Here is a 21,257-nt window from a genome sequence, read left to right as displayed (position 1 = left end):
TATTGGCAGTTTCAAGTATTGCACCTGAAATTGCTTATCATATGGTCACAGTGCATTAAAAGGCTACTCTAGGCATGCTGATTATTGAAAACTCAATTTTCGCATGTGGATACTTGTTTTCCATAGCACGTTTAGTGAATCAGTCTTCACTTCTTGGTTGTAGGAAAAATCTTACCTTGTTGTCAGTGTTGCAAGCCCTTGCTTGCAGAAGGATCAGCAGTAGGTAAGAAAACAGCATCCCGGGTTTTCTTGAAAACAGAAAATATCATCCAAGACAGAACAAATAGAGTAACTGCAGCAATGCCGCACTCCATTTTAACTAAGATAGTAGATACTGTCTTATTCATATACTCCTCTCTAAGCTTATTTTCTTTTCTGAGGCTGCTTAGTAATTCCTTCAGCTTAATGAGCTACCATTTTGGCAACCACTAAGCAACTTTGATTTAGTGATGTGACATTCTTAAAAAGAAACAGTTGTAAATGTGCTGAGAGAGCTGGCTTCTTGCTCTTTGGCACCATAGCAGATACTGGCTTCAAATAAAAACACTTGCTTTGGTACTGACAAGAAACTTCACGTTGTTTCTGTGTTAGTCATACTGTATGTCAACCTCTGTTGGGGTGGAAGCATTGGCTGTCATCACGTGGAATTAGCCTAACATGCAGGATCTGATCCAGAATTCAGAGAGGCATTACACAGACTGATTACCTGGAACAGAGATCAAAGAGTAGGCAGATTTTTACCATGAAGAATCTCCATGATGACTTCCTTCAAATATTGCCTCACTTAAGTTTCTCAGTTGCCTTTTAAATGGTTGTCTTAATCATAGTATAGATGACTGAAGTGAATACAGACTTAGGATCTGTAAGTTTCTCATGATAGCAGTTTGAGTTAATAAAATTTTCTTTTCTTTTCTTTCTATTTGATTTATAAAAGAATACAGATTTCTGTATTCCTTTTTTTCAATATCAAAAAAATAAAAATAATTAAAATTCCTATTATTCCCGCAGATTGGAAAAGAAAAAAATATCTATCCTTTACTTTTTACAAGTGCTGGAGAACTATCCATATGTGGCAAGTATGAATAGTTGTGCAAGAATTTCCCCTCTTATTTTTTGGTATTTTTTTAAGCCTATGATTCATTTTTCACTCTGCGTACTTTAGCTTAATTTTTTGCATGTTTCCTTTCCTTATCTGCTCCTTCTTCCCACACTGCCTGTCTTCTCTTCCGTGCTCTTCCCTCTGTATGCATCTCCCATACATAATCACCGCTCTTTGCGTAAAGGTTGAATTTCCTCACAGACAGACAATTAAAACAAAGAAACAAGCAGGAAAAACAAACAAACAAACAACAACAAAAAAAACCAAACACCAACCAACCAAACAAGGGAACTCTAAGAAGACAGAAGGGGTAACATTAGCTCTTAACTCTTTCATACTTCCACAGTTTATCTCCCCTTGTAATTTTTCCCTCTGTAGCAAAATCCAGTAAATACTTAAATGTGTGTAAATTTATTCACTTTGGGGACTGACAGAAAAGGGAGATTTTAAATTCAGAATGTCTTCCAAGCAAAAGGAAAGTATATATATATATAAGAAATTCACTTCATATTTTCAGTCTAATTGAATTTTTTAATCTTTTAAATATTGAAACCATACTTCTTGATGCTTGGAATGCAAGCTTCCCTTGATGATACAGTTAAATCTGAAGGCTTATCCTTGGGAAAAAAAATAAATTCATTATTTAGAAGTCAATGTATAGTACTGAATACTGTTATGTAACAGGCTGCAGACAAATTATTATTATACATTTTCAGAAACTAACACGTCTAAACATTGTTTATTTATTTCTGCTGATAGAATTGTAATCAGATTGTTTATTTGATAAGTCTCATTCACCACCCAGTGGAGGCAATGGCTGTGGAACAGAAAGAGAATAAAAATGACTGAAATAAGTGATGGGAACAACTAGTCACCTGTTTCATTAAGTACCATCAGAAATCTGGGGTATTTCTACACATGTTCCTTAGCATAGGAAATAGATTTTGCAACATTGGCAAAATTGTTTGGGGGGGGCGGGGGGAAGAGTGTTTTTTTTTTTAATTATTATTTTTTATTTATATATTTTTTGTCATATAGATCTTGAAGTTTAAATCTTTCCATTGTTTTTGGACTACTCCATTTGAAAACATTCTGAAGTGTGACTATTAAAACATTCAGATAATTATTTGATGGCTTTAATAGGGAATAAATACTCTGCCACCACTCTAATTTTTACCTTTGATGTCAGCTAATGGGAGAGCAGAGTTTCAGGTACTTGTATCTGAAGGCTGAAATGTTTCTTGGTCTTGACTACAGGAGATGCTCTTTGGACTCCACCTTCTCATCGCAATGATGAAAATCTGATTTGTATGATATTGTACTCTCTACATTGAATTCAAGGAACCCTAAAGGTACTTTCTTTTCTTTACTTACGGAATTATGTAATATGTAGATTCAAAACCATGATGAATTGGTAACTGACATATGTTTGAAGGCTGTTGTAAGTGGGACATATTTTGAATTAATTGTTGTAGCTTGGAAAAAAATAATATTTTTAGACAAAAAAAAATAGTTCTAGTATTGTATCGTAATTTTGCTTAGGTTTTGGCTAAAGACAGACTCTATTTTAAAAGTAAAAATAAATAAAATAAGCTCATCCAAGGAGAATTTAAGCTCCATGAAATTAATAGGAGTAGCACTAGATAGCTAAATAAACATTTTCTTAAAATCCCCATCTCAGAAGAAATTCCTGCATAAGTTTCAGTGCCAGCAAGAATGAAACAATTGCACAGAATAGGCGTGCACTATTCTCTTGCTCAGAAAGATCTCCAGTGAAGTTGATTAAGGTGTATATAGTCCAATGTTTCCAGCCACGCATATAATTTTCATATCTTGCTCTACTCAGATTAAATATTAAGCCTATATTTTGCCTTGCAGTAAACCCTATTCATAACAGAAGAGATCAAAAACAAATGTTGCATATGCATTTAACCTTCCTATTCATTTTTACTAACTGGAATGACAACAGACTGATAGCATGATATTTCTGATATTTTCTGTAACGAAGGAGGACAATCTTTCCCAGACATTTTGTTTTAAACCTAAAAAAAATCCCAGATTTTTCTAGCTCCCCAGACACTTTCTTACCAGCAAGAAAGATATGGCTAAAGAATAAATTCTAATTGTTCACCTTTGTGGGGATATGAATAACATGCATATTAGATTTCTCATGCAAAGAAATGCCAAGAAGTTTTTGTGTTCCTGGAGATTTCAGTAGTCTGCAGAGATAAGGGCCATTGATTTGATTTGTTATCTCTTGTATACTTTGAAGGCAATCATGATTCCTAGTTTTTAATATTCTTTTTTTCCCATGGAATATGGAGAGGCCGTGTCAACATATCTAAAACAATATATATGTATATTGCATGTGTGTGTATTTTAAAGCTTTCAGTATTTTTTCTTAAACTATTTGTATTTCAAAGGCTTGATCTAAAACCAAATGAAGTCATATTCCCAGTGTTTTCAGTGTGCTTTGGACTGCCTATTCTATTTTATATCAACTAAATGTGCATGTATTTATTTTTTCAGTTAGGGTGCAGCTCTCAAAAGATCTTCAATAAGATTTAATTACTAGAAATAAATAGTAACCCTTAATTTGGAATATGTGACTGAAAGTCATGTTTCACCTTTAAGAAATAAAATATTTGTGTGTTCAGCTGAGCAGTGAGACAGTAATTCTCATCTACTTACATGGGCATAGCCCTTTAGCAATATCACATATTGTATGAAAAGGATATCTTGTTTGTATGAAAAGACATGTTAGTTTATGCCTGTTTTTTCATAACATTTAACTGGATTTTAAATCTCTCTGCTAACTCACATTGCTATGGTAGCATTCAGTACCAGTCCATGCACTAACTTTTTGGACTGACACCAAAATAAAGAGTAAAATGTTAAATATCATAAAAGACACTTGGATAATTTGAGGTGCAACATGAAGCTGAGTGAATTTTAGGTTTTCAGCCAGCCAATTTGCAAATAAGTTCCATTTTCCCAAACCATTTGCAAATATAGACAGAATTTGTCAATTAATATTTGTAGAGTGAAGGGGGCTGGCTAGAGGGATAGGAGAAAGGGGAAAAAGAAAAGAAAAGGAGAGAGGAACAGAAATGCTTTACAGAAATTTCAGTTATATCCTTGCAGAATGTTCTTGGTGAATGACCCTTGCCTGGCTGTGCCAGTACCTCTGGCCAGGCAAAAAAGACTTCCTTTCAAAGCTGCAAGTTCCTGGGATTCCTTGGGGATTCAGCAGAGCTTTTACCACTGAGGCTGCCATGCTGTCAGTAAGACACCGTTGTTCACTAAATACATTTAATAAATAGAAAAAAAAAATGCAGATGACTATAAGAACATATATAAAATGCATTTGGAAGATGTAAGTACATCACCTTATGCCTTGCTATACTCCATTGTGCCCCCAGTGCAGTAATATGAAGTTGCTGTGCATCTTGGCATATGAAATTTCTACCCTCTGTTGTGCTATTCTTATGATTAGATTTCTGGTTTGAAAGCAACATTTGTATTTAGATTCTTATTTTTCTTTTCCTTTGCCATAATGTTATATTTAAAGCATCTTTTATAACGAGTACATTGTTGTTCTGGAAACCTCATCACCACTCCTAACAGGGTACAACATAATCACTCTATTTTCTTTTAGAGAAGTTATTTGTTGTTGTTGTTGTTATTTTTATTTATTTTTATTTTCCCACCTCTGTTCATTTTTCTTGCTTCTCTGCCCCTGCCCAACAAAGATTCATTGTAATAGAAAACAGGCTCGGTAATAACTGCCTGTTATGTTTTTGCTTAATGTAGTGTGCAAAATATGACAAGGGTGAATGTTAGTAGATGTAGCAACAATCAGAATGTTTCTTTTATTCTAGCTGTTGTATCCTGTATATGAAATAGTTGGAAAACATGTTAAACAAGCAGGGAGAGTAAGTCATAAATCTAAAGGTTGGAAATTTCAATTGTACATTTTTTTCCTGAATATTGAAAAAGAGAGTGGTGGAATGACGTAGTATCTAAGATTAATGCATTAAAAACAAACAAGCAAACAAAAAACCACAATCACTAATGTGTTAAGTTTGATGAATACTCATGGTATAAATAATTCTTTCAGTATGCACTGCAATCTCTCTTTATCTGCATCATATTGAAAACTGATTGTGGTTGCTAGCCCCTTCATCTAGATGCTATTTTAACTAAGAAACCTTAGTTTTAATTTAATTCAATTTAAAACATTTCCAGGTTACTGCTAACAAACTGTACTAACAAATCATTCAAGTCTGACACACATTTTACAAACTGCAACTACTATGAAAATACGGTTTAATTTATACCATTACTATACATTTACTTTAAATGTTAATCTGTCACAAAAACACATGTATTTCTTACATTTTCTGTAGGAATATATTTCCAATCTATATGCATAACCCATAAAACAGTTGCTGTCACCCATATACCCTCCTATCTTAACTTTGATTCATATATTTGAGAAGTATCTTCATGACAATTTTCATTGCCTTGCTAATCTGAATTTATTCATTCTGGATGCATTCATTTACTGTTCTATCTTTAGTATTCCAAGAAAAGCTGCAGAGTAGTGTATATTCATTGTTTCAGTTCTATAACTGTATTTATTTATTTGTAAATCAATATATTTCAAGCCTCAAACTGAGGTCCACGGTGTTGGATCAAGAATCAAAGAATCAAGAATCTTGGATTCTTGATTCCTTGGCTTCTGTTTTGACAGGAACTTCAAGTTTTCTTGCAGACCTTTGCATCACATCTACTCTCAAAAGAAAAGATATCTCTGTAGGTGAGAAACATGCAACTATATTAGACAAAGCTGCTGAGTAGGCTGACTTAAAAGTCAATGTCAAGTGTGAATTTAATATACAGGAGGTGACGCAGTTGGTTATTTAAAAGAACCTGCTTTCCAAAATATCAAGAACTCAGGGCAGAACAATTATCATGATCTAGAATAAATAGATATGTTTACTTTGTATATGAAAAAATGTGTGTAATTGCATAATTGTTTTAACAATAAATGCCCTGCAGGGTATCTGCATATGAAATATCATATGTGATATATGTTTTTGTGGAAGGAACTGGAAAAAATAAGTCCAGAGTTCCATGAAATAATAAGTGATCTTCTAGGTTTTGAAGGATAATCTATTACTTCTGCTGAAAAAAAATGCAAGGTTGTTTAAAATGACTGTTTATAAATGTATTTATATTACTAGGTTCCCTTTGTCCTATAACTCCTATTAATTTAGGTCAAGGAGCCAGTCACAGTCCTGATTCCAAATAGTACTTTTTCAACACCGCTTTCTGTTGTGTCGTTGGTGCAAGGTGTTTATAGATGTCCTGGCAGCAGATGATGAACATTGTTTTACACCAGTCTCCATTTGAAACCTTCTCTGACACGTCACTTACTCTGAAAAGAGCTGGGCACTGAACATGAACTTACATTAATAAAACTTTAGAGCATTCACAGAGTAATGAATTTAATCCATCTCTTTTTAAGAGGCAAAAGTTTCCTTTGCTCTGTGTGCCACTTAAAATGTGCTAGACATCAGCCGATATCATTGAGCCTTGATTTTTTTAATTATTATTATTATTTTATTTTTCCTCCATTGTATATATTCATATATATATATCTTCATGTTCCAAATGCAATAGATGACTTAACAATGACATGCAAACTTGATGGAGTTCCTTCATAATTTACATTTCAACACTATAGAAGAATAATATATTTCACAGTTAACATCGTCCACACAGTTGACTTTGGAATCTTTACATTCCTTCAGTGCAGGGAGAAGAAACTTTATTTTTCTAACAGGACAATAAAATAACCTACCCAAATGGAATATTTTAGGTTATGCAGTACTACTTCTGTTTGGTGCTGAATTTTAACTTTCCTTTAAAGCTTTTCTCCTGAGATACATCAATAAGCTATTTCCTCTGCTCATCTCTTCAAGAAATAGAAAATGTAAGATATAAAATGTATTGCCTCATAGGAAAATTTTCTGTGAATTGCTTTACAGGATACCAGACTGTGAATGTCTAGTCTTGCAGTTGTAACAACTCTATTTAAAAGCTGTAGAACTATCTCTTTCCTTCTCTTCAATTTCCACACTTTCTTTTAGACATTCATAATTAACAGCAAATCTCAGATTTGATTTCTTTGTAATCCTTGCCAGAGGCTGTATGGGAGACACTCACTTCACAATCCTGCTGATCAGAGCTGAGTAAATGAGTACTTCTAGCAGGAAGATTTGTGATGTTATATCTTTGAAAAGGTTCAGAAAAAGCTTTTATTTGAGAATAAAGACAGAGGATAGACACTAGCCTGGAAACTTTGTAAAAGATGGGCCTACCTGTCGATCTCTAATTTATTATGTTGCAAAGGTTGAAATGTTTTCCCTTGAGCCTTTCCACTCAGAGTTAGTATTTAGAGGGCATTATGTGAGGTGACCTGTTATGACATGGGGTAAGCATGATGAAAGGGGAAAAATAAACTTCAGTGTAATATAACACTGGGGGGAGCAAGAAGGGGTTGTTCTTCATTCTTGTCAGGCAGATGGAGCAAAGTTCAAACACACCAAAAAATATCAGATTGGTTTCAGAAGTCGGGAATAAATTTCTGGCTGGTGTTTGCATCCAGACAAAAGAAATCTTGATGAATAGCTGTTTCACGAATAGGCATGAAGTGCTACAAAGCAACCTTACTTTCTCTTTGCCCTATCAATAAAGGGAGTATTCCCACTCCCATTTGTGTGTTACTTCTAGACATGCACCAATCTTTCCTGCAGCATCTGTTAGGGACTTGCTTTGAAGATAACAATTAAAATTTTGAAAAGATGAATTTTTAAATACAGATGAAATGTAAAATTTTTATGGAAGCCCCAGAATGGGGAAGCCTACCCATATCTAAGGGTCTATATGGTTAAATAAGAAAGAATATTTGGGAGTGGAGTGCATGGACTTCAGCACCTAAGTCCTTCTTTGTCTTTTTCTTTGGGGTCCTTAAATCCTTAATAATAGGAGCTCATCTCTTTTTTTTTTTTTTTTTTTTTTTTTTGGGGGGGGGGGGGGGGAGGGGAGTGGAATTCATAGGGATAAATACATTTAGAAAGAGCAAACTTTTAAGGATCTACAATCCAAGAGTCTATCTAGCTATCTGTAGAGAAATGTTTTGTCTGTGGTATCAATGATTTAGTTTGAGAGCTTTGCGTCTGTCTATTGACATCTTTCATGGTGACAACCAGCAGAAGAAGCATTCTAACCTGTTAAACAGCTTTTAGAAGAGACAGAAAACAATGGCGTGACTTACGTGTAATTAAATAATATTTGAGAGCTGTTTTTTACTGCTGCTGTTTGATCCTTTTTGTTCTAAAAACAAAACAAACTTGCATAGGAAAATAAATGCCCCCTTCCCCCCACACACACACACTCACCACCACCACCAAAAAACAGAACATGTAAATGCTGCTTCTGTCTGGTAGCTTGCATCTCTTGAATTTCCTTCCTCTGCAGTCTTGCTGCTGTTAAGTTACAGTGGCAGATCAGTGTCTTATCAGACATTCAGCAAACTTTTAGCAGCCTTATGTTGCTTAAAGCATTACTTTCAGGTTGCAGGCTCAGGGTAGCACTGCAAAAATGTGGATTTATTTTCTCTGGCTCTTATTAGAAGGACGTCAGGCAAGAACACACAGAAAAGAGGAAGAATTAGGAAATGACTAATGCACCAGGGAAGTAACAATAGCTAGAATCAAAGGGTCACACCAGGTATTGTCAGAACTAGTCAAATATGGTGGAGATGAAGATGCCACCTAATTTTAGACTTTACATTCATTCTGTGGGGACACATTTCTCCATCAGGCTAACAAAGGCACCACAGTGGAGTTTTGTGTGTGGCAGATCCAGTCATCATGCTGAAATTGATTTCTCCCATTTGCCTTATAGTCTTTGATATGCAAACTCCAAAAGGTGGTGGAAGTCTCTTCCCATAAAAATAACCTTTCAAAACTGATTCTTGGCAACATCAGAGTTCAAGTACCATCACTGTTTTTCACAGAATCACAGAATTTCTAGGTTGGAAGAGACCTCAAGATCATCGAGTCCAACCTCTGACCTAACGCTAACAGTCCCCACTAAACCATATCCCTAAGCTCTACATCTAAACGTCTTTTGAAGACTTCCAGGGATGGTGACTCCACCACTTCCCTGGGCAGCCTGTTCCAATGCCTAACAACCCTTTCAGTTTTTACAGGACTTGATGTAGTCTTGCTGATTTACAGTCCAGTCAGGAACACTTGGATAAGTTTTGATTAAACTTTTGTAGCTTAAATCACTATTTCTTTTCTAATTGCTGTTCCACTGTGGTTACTTTTGAGAGTGAGTTTAGAATATAAAATGAAATGGACGTTGTCATAGAATACACATCTTTCCAGAACAAGAACTGTACATGGTTATCACCCTCTTTGTCATTGTGTGACTAAATCCGACTTGATCTCCTAACATGGCTCGGTCTCCTCTCAACCTCCAATTATATCTGTTGTTGTTCTTCCTTCAATCTGCAGAAATATGTTAATATCTTTTAGTAGCTGAGCCATTATGCCTAATTAAGAGATTGCAAATAAATAGGGGTGGACAGTTCCAAACATACAATAGCTGTAGATAAATAGAGAGGGACAGCTCTCAACATATGGTAATGAATGCATCCATAAGGCCTAAAGTATGTATTTTAACTGCCAAATTTTATGAGCAGCTTCCAACTGGTTTCATTTGGCCTCAGCTATATGTCTGACAATCATTGTAAACACAGTTTTTGTGCCATATCATTTTTGTGCTCAATGGCTAGAATTTATGCATGCAAAGTTAATTTGCACTGCTGACTGAGACTGTTCAGAGAATAAATATTTTACACATGAGAAGTAGCACGTTTAGTGTGGTTGTTCACAGTACTATTACTTTCCAGACTGATACAAATGTAAACGCTTTTAATAAGTGATACCAAGTCTCAACATTCTCCATATCTTTTTAAAGATTACTTAGTAACGTTCAAGAAATATTTGATTATCCAGTCTCTATCATTTGCAGCTTGATGCAAAATAACCACAGTGGCATCTCAACAGAGAAAAACTATCCTGGGAAGAACTGAATATGCATGGCCTCTTTAATAATTTAATTCCATGTTAGAATATAACATAAATGGAGGGCAAGAATTTCTGCTCTTAGCCCAAATGGCTGTAAAAGAAAAGAGCAAATCAAAACTGAGCCAGCACTTTCAAGGCCAATGTCTAGCAGCTAGGGAGATGGGAGATGGGAGATCCCTGGAGATGGGATCTTCCTAGAAAGAAAGGGAATGTGTGAAACTTGTGTTTATTGTTCTTAGTATTGCTAGGGAAGGGAAACTTACAAAGGCTGAGAGAAGAGCTGCCAACATGGGGAAAATGCCCCATCTCTCCAGGCATTAGCATGCCCCAGTGACAGTTGCAAGCTCTAAGGGTCCTACAAGGAAGAAAAGGGGATCTCTTGGCAAATATACCATTCCTAAACCCCATTGCTCTCTCCTTTTGTATAGACATGTAGAAAGCCTGTCACTTAATTCATTCTCCTACTCAAAATAAAGATCAGCTTAAACCTTAAGTTGGACCAAGTTGTTATTATCTCTGTATGATTGTACTGCCAGTTAGCAATTGTTTGCATTAATTTCAGATCAAAAAGGATGACTAACACTATTTTTATCATTAAACACATCGTTTTCATGCTAACGATAGTGTTTAACTGTGCTAAGCAATTGCATCTATATGCTTGACTTTTTTTTTAAAGCTGTTTTTGTACTTTAAAACCCTTTCTCACTAAATACAAAATTAATAAAAGTTGTTCTAAAGGCTTTTCAAGCAGAATATGCTGCACTGATGTCAGCCAAGTAAGCCTACTGTGCTACATAGTCTGAGCGTCATCATAATCACGAAAGAAAACCAGAAGAGTTAACAAGAAGGTTCAGAAAAAACTTTTTTTTTTTTTTTTTTTTTTTTCCTTTTAAAAATACAATACTTTTAGCTATCTTGATAAGGAAGCTAAAGTTTCCAGGAGAAAAAAAAATAAAAAAATGCTATGGCATAGAGACTATATTCTCTTTGTGCAAGGAGTTTTTTTGCAAGTTATTTTTAAGGAAAACATTAAAAACTCCATCTATATGAAGGATCATTTTTGCTGCATTTTAAATACTACAACTGTGGTACCTGAATACTTTGAAATGTACTCATTACATGAAGTATTCTTTATAACTGGCAACATGTAAGGTAAATTAGTATAATAAAAGCAGATGCAATTTCTTTAATTATACTATTGCAAATCTTAAATTCATTCAGATAAAGAATGAATATGATTTGCATCTGTGAACACAAGTTCAGGATTTCTCATGAGGAGAATCTGAAACTAATGCAACCCAGCTAAATGGAAAAGCAGAGGTTAGTTTTGGCTACTGTGTGGAAATGTGTTATCCCCTTCTTTTCAAGTGTCAGATAGAAGAAGCTGGGCCATTCCTCTTTCTTGCTGCTACAAATTATTTGTTTATGCCCTTTATAATCGCCATTTCTAATTTCCACCTGTCATCTCTGAAACGTAATCTGAATTCAGGAGCCTAAAATTCATTTTTCCTTGTCTGTTTTTATGTGCTCTTTTCATTGTCCTGGGGCACTGCCTCACCTAGACAAAAAGAGAGGAAGACCATGAGGTGCAAGTGGTGATGAGAGCTCATGCAGAAACTGGAGGTCCAACCTTACCAACCTTACAGTCAACTGGCATTTTTACTATGTGTCTCAATCCTGAGAGATGGTTTGCTATGGTGATTCACTTGATATAATGCTCTCCTTGCAAAAATGTATACTTTAAGTTCTTTAGTTTTGTTTGTCTTCATAATAAGGCTGGCTTAGGCCTTCTAGATTGATAGGTTTCCTGGTACCTGCAAGATATTCAGAGTTGGAATGAAACTTTCCACCCATTACAGTCAATGAGTAAAACTGAGGTTATAACCTGAATGAAACTCAGGTTTCATTTTGCTTTTTTTAATTGGAAAAGAGTATAGATGTGCAATAGTTGTCACAAAAAAAAAGTCCTAACTTACCCTACTGCCATAACTACAGATTTGATTTTTTGTTGTTGCTGTTGTTTCATTGTAAGCTAGAAGAAAATTGCTTTTATCTACTTATTTGGTGGTAAGCATTTCTTGGCAAAGAGTTTTCATGAACATATTATTGGTGGTATGTTTTCACTAATGTATTTTTGCTTGTTCCTTTGAGGAGATGCCACATATATTTCATAACTGGTCACATCAGTCACATGGTGATTATGGCTTTCCTAACTCTTTTAACTAGCATATGAAAGAAACATAAATAACTGGGCCATGACTGCAGAAAAAATGTGGAAGAAAATCTATCTGAAGGAACATACAACAAATGGCTTTATAGCTTGCTTGTAAATTAAAGATTTTTTTTTGTTTTGTTTTGCTTTTAAAAAACAAACAAATCAACTCCCTCCCCCCCCCCCCCCCCCCCAGTCTCACCCCCAATTGAGAGAGAATAAGCGAGATTTATTGTCTATCAAGCCAAATTTATGGTCATTTTGTCTTGCTGTTTGCACATTAATTATATTTCTTCTTGTTATTGGTCTGGATATTAGTCAGTATAACTAACCAGTATCTTTGTCTAGTTCATCCTTTTGTCAATGATTTATTAACCACAAGGAAAACAAGTTTGGAAGACCCCAGTGAACTTTCCAAATATAGTACTTTTTTCACCTTTTTAAACTAGAAATAGCAAAAGAAAGATTAAAAGTATCTTTTGACTAATTTCTAACATTCCTGTAAATTTCTCTTAAGTTCATGATGTTCAAAAATTTGTTTTTGAAGGCTGTTGCCAGTGTGATGGCTTGGAAACCTCATCTTTTCTGCAGAGAAGCAGAGGTTGGAAGAGAGGTTTTTCAGGTATACATCAAGGTTTTTCATGTCAGACAGTATCATTTTATTTGCATATCTGTGCTAACAATAGCTCTCAATGTACAGAGAATTTTCCTAAAGATGTACTTTTTATCAAGATTGACATTAAAATCCTCAGAGGTGCTGGGATTTAGGAACAAATTAAACAGAAATACAATAATATTACCATTTGGTTTGCTCTGTAGGGGACAACTCAAGAACTTAGTCTAAAACAGATATTTTGTTTGCCAAACAATATTTATGTTTGTGTGCAAATGGAATCTTTCAGGAGGATAGTATCACTTAATTATACGCAAGTGCTTAAGACTTTTGGAAAATCAAATTAAAGTTTAAAATATTTGTAATGCATTATAAATTACATCCAAATTCATATAACTTTTTCTATTATGACGCAATTGGAAATACATTTTCATGATACTGTGTCTGCATTTATTTGAGAGGCATTATTCTTTCCAGCTTAAGGCCTTGATTGAGATCATAAGAGCACCTGACAGCTCCTTTTGGCACCTCTAGTAGCTGTGTCTATGAAAATACAGGCTTTGCCACATGCATCCATAAAATTGTAGCATTGGCACTCTGCAAAATCCTGAAGCTACAATCCAGGCTGCAGCGTTGACCCTCACCAATAATTGTGCTGAAAGTGATGTGTGTTCCACTTCACACCAAACACATATTACAGTGGCAGCAGGCCAAAGTGTTCAGAGGGTGTTATTTTTAACCAGATTCTGGATTTTGTTGTTTTATGTTGTCATTAACAATTCATGAAGCACTTATTGAAACTAATAAACTGATTGCAAGCTAGAAAAATGAATTGATTAATATGAAATGTAAAATGGAATAGTGATGAGCTCATTTCCATTGTAAATAATGGAAGATAAATCCAATAACTGTCTGCTCTTTGGACTGCAAATGAAATGAACTTACCTACAAATCAGTCCATAATAGTTAGCCATAACTGACTTATAGAGGTTTTTTTTTAAGCCAAAGCTCACAAAGAAGTCACGTTTTGAATATAATTTTTGGCAGCTTGTACACCAGGAAACCACAAATTTAAAAGTGGTTATGTTTAATTGTGATACTGCTTTCAGTGCTTTCCAGATTATCTTAATCTGGAATTTTCTCTACATCTTTATACATCTTGATTCTATTTTATGGTAAACAATGAAAGACAGGTGATGTAGCATAAGGTCCTTTCCCCCCTCCTAACGATTCAGGACTTCCATCTGACCTTTGCTGATAGTCTTTCTCAGCCTTTCCTCATAAAGAAGATGCTCCAGGCCCTATATCATCTTTGTGGTCCTCTGCTGGACTCTTTCCAGGAGAGCCCTGTCTTTTTTTGTACTGGGGAGTCCAGAATTGGACATGGTACTCCAGGTGAGGCCTGACCAGGGCAGAGTAGAGGGGGAGGATCACCTCCCTTGACCTGCTGGCCACGCTCCTTTTAATGCACGCCAGGATCCCATTGGCCCTCTTGGCCATGAGGGCACACTGCTGGCTCATGGTCAACCTGTCATCCACCAGGACCCCCAGCTCCTTCTCCTCAGAACTCCTCTCCAGCAGGTCATCCCCCAGCCTATACTGATACGTGTGGTTGTTCCTTCCCAGGTTCAGAACACTTGCTCTTATTAAACCTCATTTGGTTTCTTCCTACCTATCTCTCCAGCCTGTCCAGGTCTCGCTGAATGGCAGCACAGCCTTCTGGTATGTCAGCCACATGTCCTAGCTTTGTGTCATCAGCGTACTTGCTGGGGGCAGACACTATTCCCTCATCAAGGTCGTTGATGAAGATGTTGAACAAGACTGGACCCAGCACCAACCCCTGAGGAACACCACTAGTCACAGGCCTCCAGCCGGACTCTGCTCCTCCGATCACCACCCTCTGAGCTCGGCCAGTCAGCCGGTTCTTAACCCATATTGCTGTCCACTCTTCTATCCCACACTTTCTCAGATTTGCTGTCAGGATATCATGGGAGACAGTATCGAAAGCCTTGCTAAAGTTAAGGTAGATGACATCCACTGCTCTCCCCTCATCTACCCAGCTGGTGATGCCATCATAGAAGGCAACGAGGTTGGTTGAGCATGACTTCCCCTTGGTGAAACCATGCTGACTACTCCTCATAACCTTCTTGTCTTCCAATTGCTTGGAGATGGCATCCAGAACAAGCTGTTCCAACACCTTTCCAGGGACAGAGGTGAGACTGACTGGCGTGTAGTTTCCCGGATCCTCCTTCTTGCCCTTCTTGAAGACTGGAGTGACATTGGCTATCCTCCAATCTTTGGGCACCTCTCCTGTTCTCCATGACCTTTCAAAGATGATAGAGAGCGGTTTGGCGATCACATCTGCCTGCTCCCTTCGCACACGTGGATGCATCCCATTGGGACCCATGGATTTGTGTGCGTTGAGCCCACTCAGACGCTCCTGAACCACTCCCTTGTCAACAAGGGGGGAGATCTCCACTTCCCAGACTCTGTCTCCTGCCTCCAGGGTCAAGGAGTCCTGGGGGAGGAGTGCTTGAAGCAAAGGCTGTAGCAAAGAAAGCTTCTCAGTGTCTCTCATTACCAGGACACCCTCCTCATTCAGCAAGGAACCCACATTATCCCTAGTCTTCCTTTTACTGTTTTACTTAAAAAAACCCCTTCTTATTATCTTTTATCTCTTTTGCAAGCAAGAGATCTGTTTCAGTTGCATTAATCTTCTGCTTTACTAGATTTTCTACTAGGTTATATACCAAAGTACATTTACTCTATTTATCAGTTTGTATTTGGTTTGTGGCTTTGGAGGAAGTTTGGATTTTTGCTGCTCCAAACTAAGTTCATTAAACGTAGCTCTTCAAATTAAGAACTTTTTCTCATACTAGTTCAGCAAGTTCTATTTGTAGAACAGTTACTTCTCAGTAAATAACAGTCAATCAGGCCTAAGTGGGGAGAAAAAAAAATAAAAGCCTTGCAGTGAAAATGTTTAAATATTCAAACAATTCAGTAAAATTCAGATGGGGTTGAATTATAACCTGGCCATCCACAAGACATTTAGTATTCTGTATCTCTGGATTACTTATGTCATATACAAAATAGTTGCAAAACAGCTATTTCATAATTTCTTGCTCCTATATGGATTTAATCAAGATTAATGACAGCATAAATCTCTCAGTGCTGACCTATTTAAATACAACAGGGCATGTTTTCAAGGCACAAGGCCAAAATCACAAGCCACCAGAAGTTCCTTTTTTTCTCTTCTCTAAGATGCACGCATTTCCACAGAAGTTCCACTGATGTGAGGTCTCCAGTGTGTTAGTATCTCACTGTATAGACACCTCAATTGATCTGTATGTACTATAAACAAATGGAATGACACATTGAATGTCAGTTTGTATGTTTAGTAGATACTACACGTGTTGTTATTAAATAACATTAAATATTTGTAATATCTTCATTTCATTTGAAAACATGGCACATGGCCATGGAAATACTGCATGGGCTACTCACTGAATGGTTTATATTATCTAGAATTTGAAATGAAATCTGGTGTCAGTAGCCAATTTAATTAACAGGATCTTTTTCATAACTAATGGATGCCTTTTCTTTGGCACTTTCTTTACTGGATTTTAGTTCTTCTGATGACTCATGGAAATAATTGTGGCAGTGGGGATCACTAAATAGACACAGAACACTGTGTTTGCCAAATGCTTCCCTTAAAGCAAAAAGAATTCCATATGTAACTACAAAGATTGGGCATTTCTCAGATTACAAGAGAAATATTTTACTCCAAGGCAGCTTCATGGGGCACCATCTGGCTTCACAATTATTCAGAAGTGAGATTTTCCTTGAATAAAATGTACCCAATCAACCTCTCTGAAAATTGTATAATGTAAAAATCTTTTGTTAACTCATTCATTCAGCATTCTTTAGTAGTCCAGGTGAGCTTGTGTGCTAAGCCAAGAAATCCTTTCATGCTTGAAATCTGTTTTACTAGATTTTAGTGCTTGGGTTAAACACAAGTGGTTTTTTTTTTGTTTGTTTGTTTTAGTGTTTTTTTTTTTTTTTTTTTTTTACAACTTTAACATCCATTTCTTTCAAGGAAGTGATTTCATAAATAGCAAATTGCTTTGTTTGTTTGTTTGTTTTTTTGTTTTACTTTTAGTAAAAGTTTTCTTTCAGCTTCCACTGCCCTTTGGTCTAGCATAGAAGTTTAAGAACTCAAATCTTTGCAGCCCAACTGAAAGCATTTTAAATATTCTTTTCCATGCAATCTATGATAAAATACATCTCTATTTAACGCAGATAAATGATATCAGGTATGCCCTAAATTTTGATCTTTGCATTTTAAGCTATGACACAGAGATTTTTGTATTAATTTTTAATGAAGGTCCTAGAGCTGGAGCACACACAGTACTGGACAATTGGTGACATCGTAATTCAGAGCAATTTTATTCTGAGTATAGTCAGAATATATAAATTGGAATAAAAGTTCTAATCTGTCTTCACATAGATGCAAAGTTTACTCTCAGACATCTGGTTGCAGACATTGAAGAAGTTTTCTATTTTAAGTGTGAGTAGATGTCAGATTGATTATCTTCTTAAGGGTCTTCTTAAGGCTGAAAGTCTTGCTTTTTAAACCAAAATAGATGGAGGATTGGGTGAGATCTTCCTATTATACATAACACCTTATGAATTCTGATACAGGAGTATCAGTACCAACCATAAATTTATTTTAAACTTGTATATAATTTGAATGAGAACTTAGTGGAATTTATTTATTACTTTATCCACAGCATAGCATTCACTTCTCATAGAAACCATTACACCAAAGAAGGACTTTGCCTAGAAGTGATATGAAAACAGAGTCTCAGAAATGTCTGACCATGTTCATCCCTCTTGGCACAGGTAAGAAATTCCATGAAACTCCCTCAAGGGAGGTTTCCCTACATCAGCATCTGACAAAAAGAGCAGTAGTTTGTGCTCTTAGGAGTTGTTTTTTTTTGCAAATCTTGGAGATAGCCAAAATAAATGTTTTATAGGAAAAATGTGACATATGGGGATTCCCAAAACTGTAAGATATGCTACCATATACTAGTAATTGTAGCATCTCAGCATCATCTTAGAAATTACAGAGGAAAAAAAGTCCATGGGCTTAATCCATAAACATCACTTCTCTGCCACTGTGTTACAGATTTCTCTTAGAAAAATGGCAGTGATTTATGTCTTATATAATTGTCAAAGAAATCAGGCATTAAAATTTTAAAAATCAAGCATTAATCACAGAAATTAACCAATGTGATCTGGAACAGACAGAAATATAGTAAAGCATTATACCTTCAACATTCTTGATAAATTTTAGCTGAATATATATTACTACCCAAACTTAGGCCTGATGTTATTTTTTTGAATTCTGCCTTTCCTAACTGAGGTTTAAACTTCCAAGGTAAACAGAAATTGCAGAGAAAAAAAAAAAAAAAAAAAAAAAAAAAAAAAGCAAGCAGTATTGCTATTACATTTGTACTGCTTTTGCCCCTGAATTCCAGCGAGGCCCTGTCACTGCCTTAGTGCTGATGGTTGTTACTATGGCAATTTGTCCCTCTGTGTGGAGAGGAGAGGACCATCCCTGCTCCTACTGCAGCAGGGCTTCCTGTAGGTAGCTCCTACAGGAGCAGGGCTTCTCTGTACTTCTGTCAGGGCTGTCTCTCTCAGATAATTTAATGTGCACACAGTAACTATTAAAGCAGTGGCATGTGATTATTATGTGTATGACATTAGTGCTTAAGTGAGATTGTGGTAGGCACAGTTCTTGCCAATTAGAAGAGGCTGTTTCTGTACAAAAGAGCTCACAACCTAAACAAAAGAAGCAAAGAGGGATGAAGGAGCACTCATATCTTAATTTTGCAGGTGGAAACCAGGAAGAGAGATTGTCACATGCTCAAGATAGCTTTTGAAGCCCATGACACAGGCAGTAACCCGGGTCTTCTCAGTCTCAGACCAGCACTGCAGATTTAAGATCATTCTTCCTCATTTTCAAAGTTGTTTCATAACTGCCTGCACTAACTTTCAGATTTAGAAACCTCAGGTGATGTTCCCATCAATAAAAAACAAACAAACAAAAAGCTGTTTCTTTTCGCTTTTTGTACCTGATGCCTTAAAACATTAGGCATGCCCTGGCCCACATTCATAATGTTCATGCTAATGAAAATCAGGAAAGTATATTCAGGGCAGCAAAATGAAAGCAGTGTAAAACGTATGAGATTAGTCTTTTGCTACTAGGCCTTGATAGCCCAGCAAGTTTTTCTCAGTACCAATACACAGTTTTAATTTGATTTCTTTCAACAATGCTAATAAAAGAACACTCCAAGGCGAGAATTTAAAATGATTAATTACAATACTTTAAAAGATGAAAAAGAATCTGTGTGTGTCAGTCAATCTCATGGGGCAAGGAATAATGAAAATGAAATGCACACAGGAATGAGTTTTCTATTGTCAATGATAAAAGTGATAATCGCCTCGAGTCAAAGCAAAATGACAGATGAAAGAAACCTATAGAACATCGCCTAAGGGAGCTCCTGAGGCCAGCACTTGGTACCACATATACACATGCTGGACTGATATATAATGAAGCTCTGGTTGACTCTGTAATGAATGCTGAAGGCTCTCTGGAGCATCAAACATAATTTATTTTTGTTTTGTGGGGGATGGGGTTGGGTGGGGACGTGTGTGTGGGGGTCTTTTATTACAAGTTTTCAGGTCTTTAAATGAATGAATTTAAAAGAGGGGAAACATCCCTTTATGAAGCAAAGAAAACTTACCCGAAATGTGAATCTGTAACATTTTTATATATGTAAAATGGAAGAGGAATCACTGCAGGGATAACCTAAAGTGTTAACAAGCAAAATTAGACTGTTTTTGAAGTCTCTATTATTTATGCTAGCCAGGGATTGTCTGACCCTGGTGATATAAGGACTAGCCAATGGATTTCTAAATCATGTCTGCATGGTCTGTGGTCAAGCAGCCGAAGGTGAAAAAGAAATTGAAATAGATTCTCACCAATGATTTAATAGGGATGTGGTGATTGCACTGTATAAATGTGTCTTCTGTGGACCTTTGGGATTGTACAACAAGATCAAGACAGTAAATAACAGTTCAAGTTATATATTGGGAGTAGTTCTGAAGCCCATAGCACTGACAGGCAGCATTTCCTATCTTTTTTGATCTTAATCAAGTTATCTATGTGCCTTTTGAGGCTCTCCAGAGACATTTTTTGAAGTTAACATCACTACATCAGCTTTTGTCCAACTGATGGCCCAAATTATGTCAGATTCGCCTCTCTGCTCTCCCCCATTTCTTTCCAGCATACTAACATAATTGCTGCTAGAATCAATTTAGGTGTAATATGTCTTAATACTGCCCCAACCAGCAACTGGTGTTATTTGCATCTGCAAGGCCCCAAATGTGTCATCCTCTAGAGATGTTATAATAAATTCTTATCTCAATTTTTTGCTACCTTGCCTGGGCATGCAGAGTGCTAAAGACCTGAATAAAAAGGATTCTGGAAAAAAAATATATTGGCAAGTATCAACCCATGTTTGTTATAATGGGAAAAAATATTCCTGTATATAGGAAGGAAACATTGAGAGAGGGATAAGGTCTTCCTTATAAACAGAGGTATTTTTCTACTGTTAGCTGCTTGAAGTAATAGGAAGAGTGAGAAGAAAGTGCGGTATTAGGTTGTTATCTTAGTTTTCAGAAGAAGCAGCAGAATTTTGTTTTCTTTTGTTAATAGAGAAGAGACTTTATTGTAGTTTGTATGAGAATCATAACACCATTGGTCCTTTCTGATATTTATTTTGTGAATTAAAAGTAGAGTTAATGAAAACCAGAAACAATTTCAGGAGAGAAAACAGTCCCTCAACACTTAAAGCCATAAAACACAAGTATTTGGGGAACAAATAATCAAGTATTGCAAGCTCTTTTTCAATATTAATTGTCACATGGGAAGGAAATAGAAAGTTATAATTTCTATTGCTTACAATTTATTAATAACATGTTCTTGAAACTCAGTAATTCAGTACAAATTGTTCCAAACTGGTCAGAAATAACAATTTTCCAAAAATTATTCAGATGGAGTGGAGAATATTCTGGTGGTCACATATATACTGT

At 36.1% G+C, this 21,257-nt stretch overlaps 1 long non-coding RNA gene across 1 annotated transcript in view; it reads left to right on the top strand.

The window, feature by feature from the left end:
* Positions 1 to 2,366: 2,366 nt before the first annotated feature.
* Positions 2,367 to 21,257, top strand: part of LOC311436889 — a 46,827-nt gene continuing 27,936 nt past the window's right edge. The window contains exons 1-2 of the long non-coding RNA XR_014693157.1: positions 2,367 to 2,451; positions 17,885 to 17,996. This is a non-coding gene — a long non-coding RNA (uncharacterized lncRNA). The remainder of the gene's footprint in view (positions 2,452 to 17,884; positions 17,997 to 21,257) is intronic.

This window comes from Aythya ferina (assembly GCF_964211825.1).
Source record: "Aythya ferina genome assembly, chromosome: 4".
In the NCBI taxonomy this organism is placed as follows: Eukaryota; Metazoa; Chordata; class Aves; order Anseriformes; family Anatidae; genus Aythya; species Aythya ferina.
The sequence above is the reverse complement of the archived record's forward strand: the minus strand, read 5'-3'. Positions and strand labels throughout refer to the sequence as shown.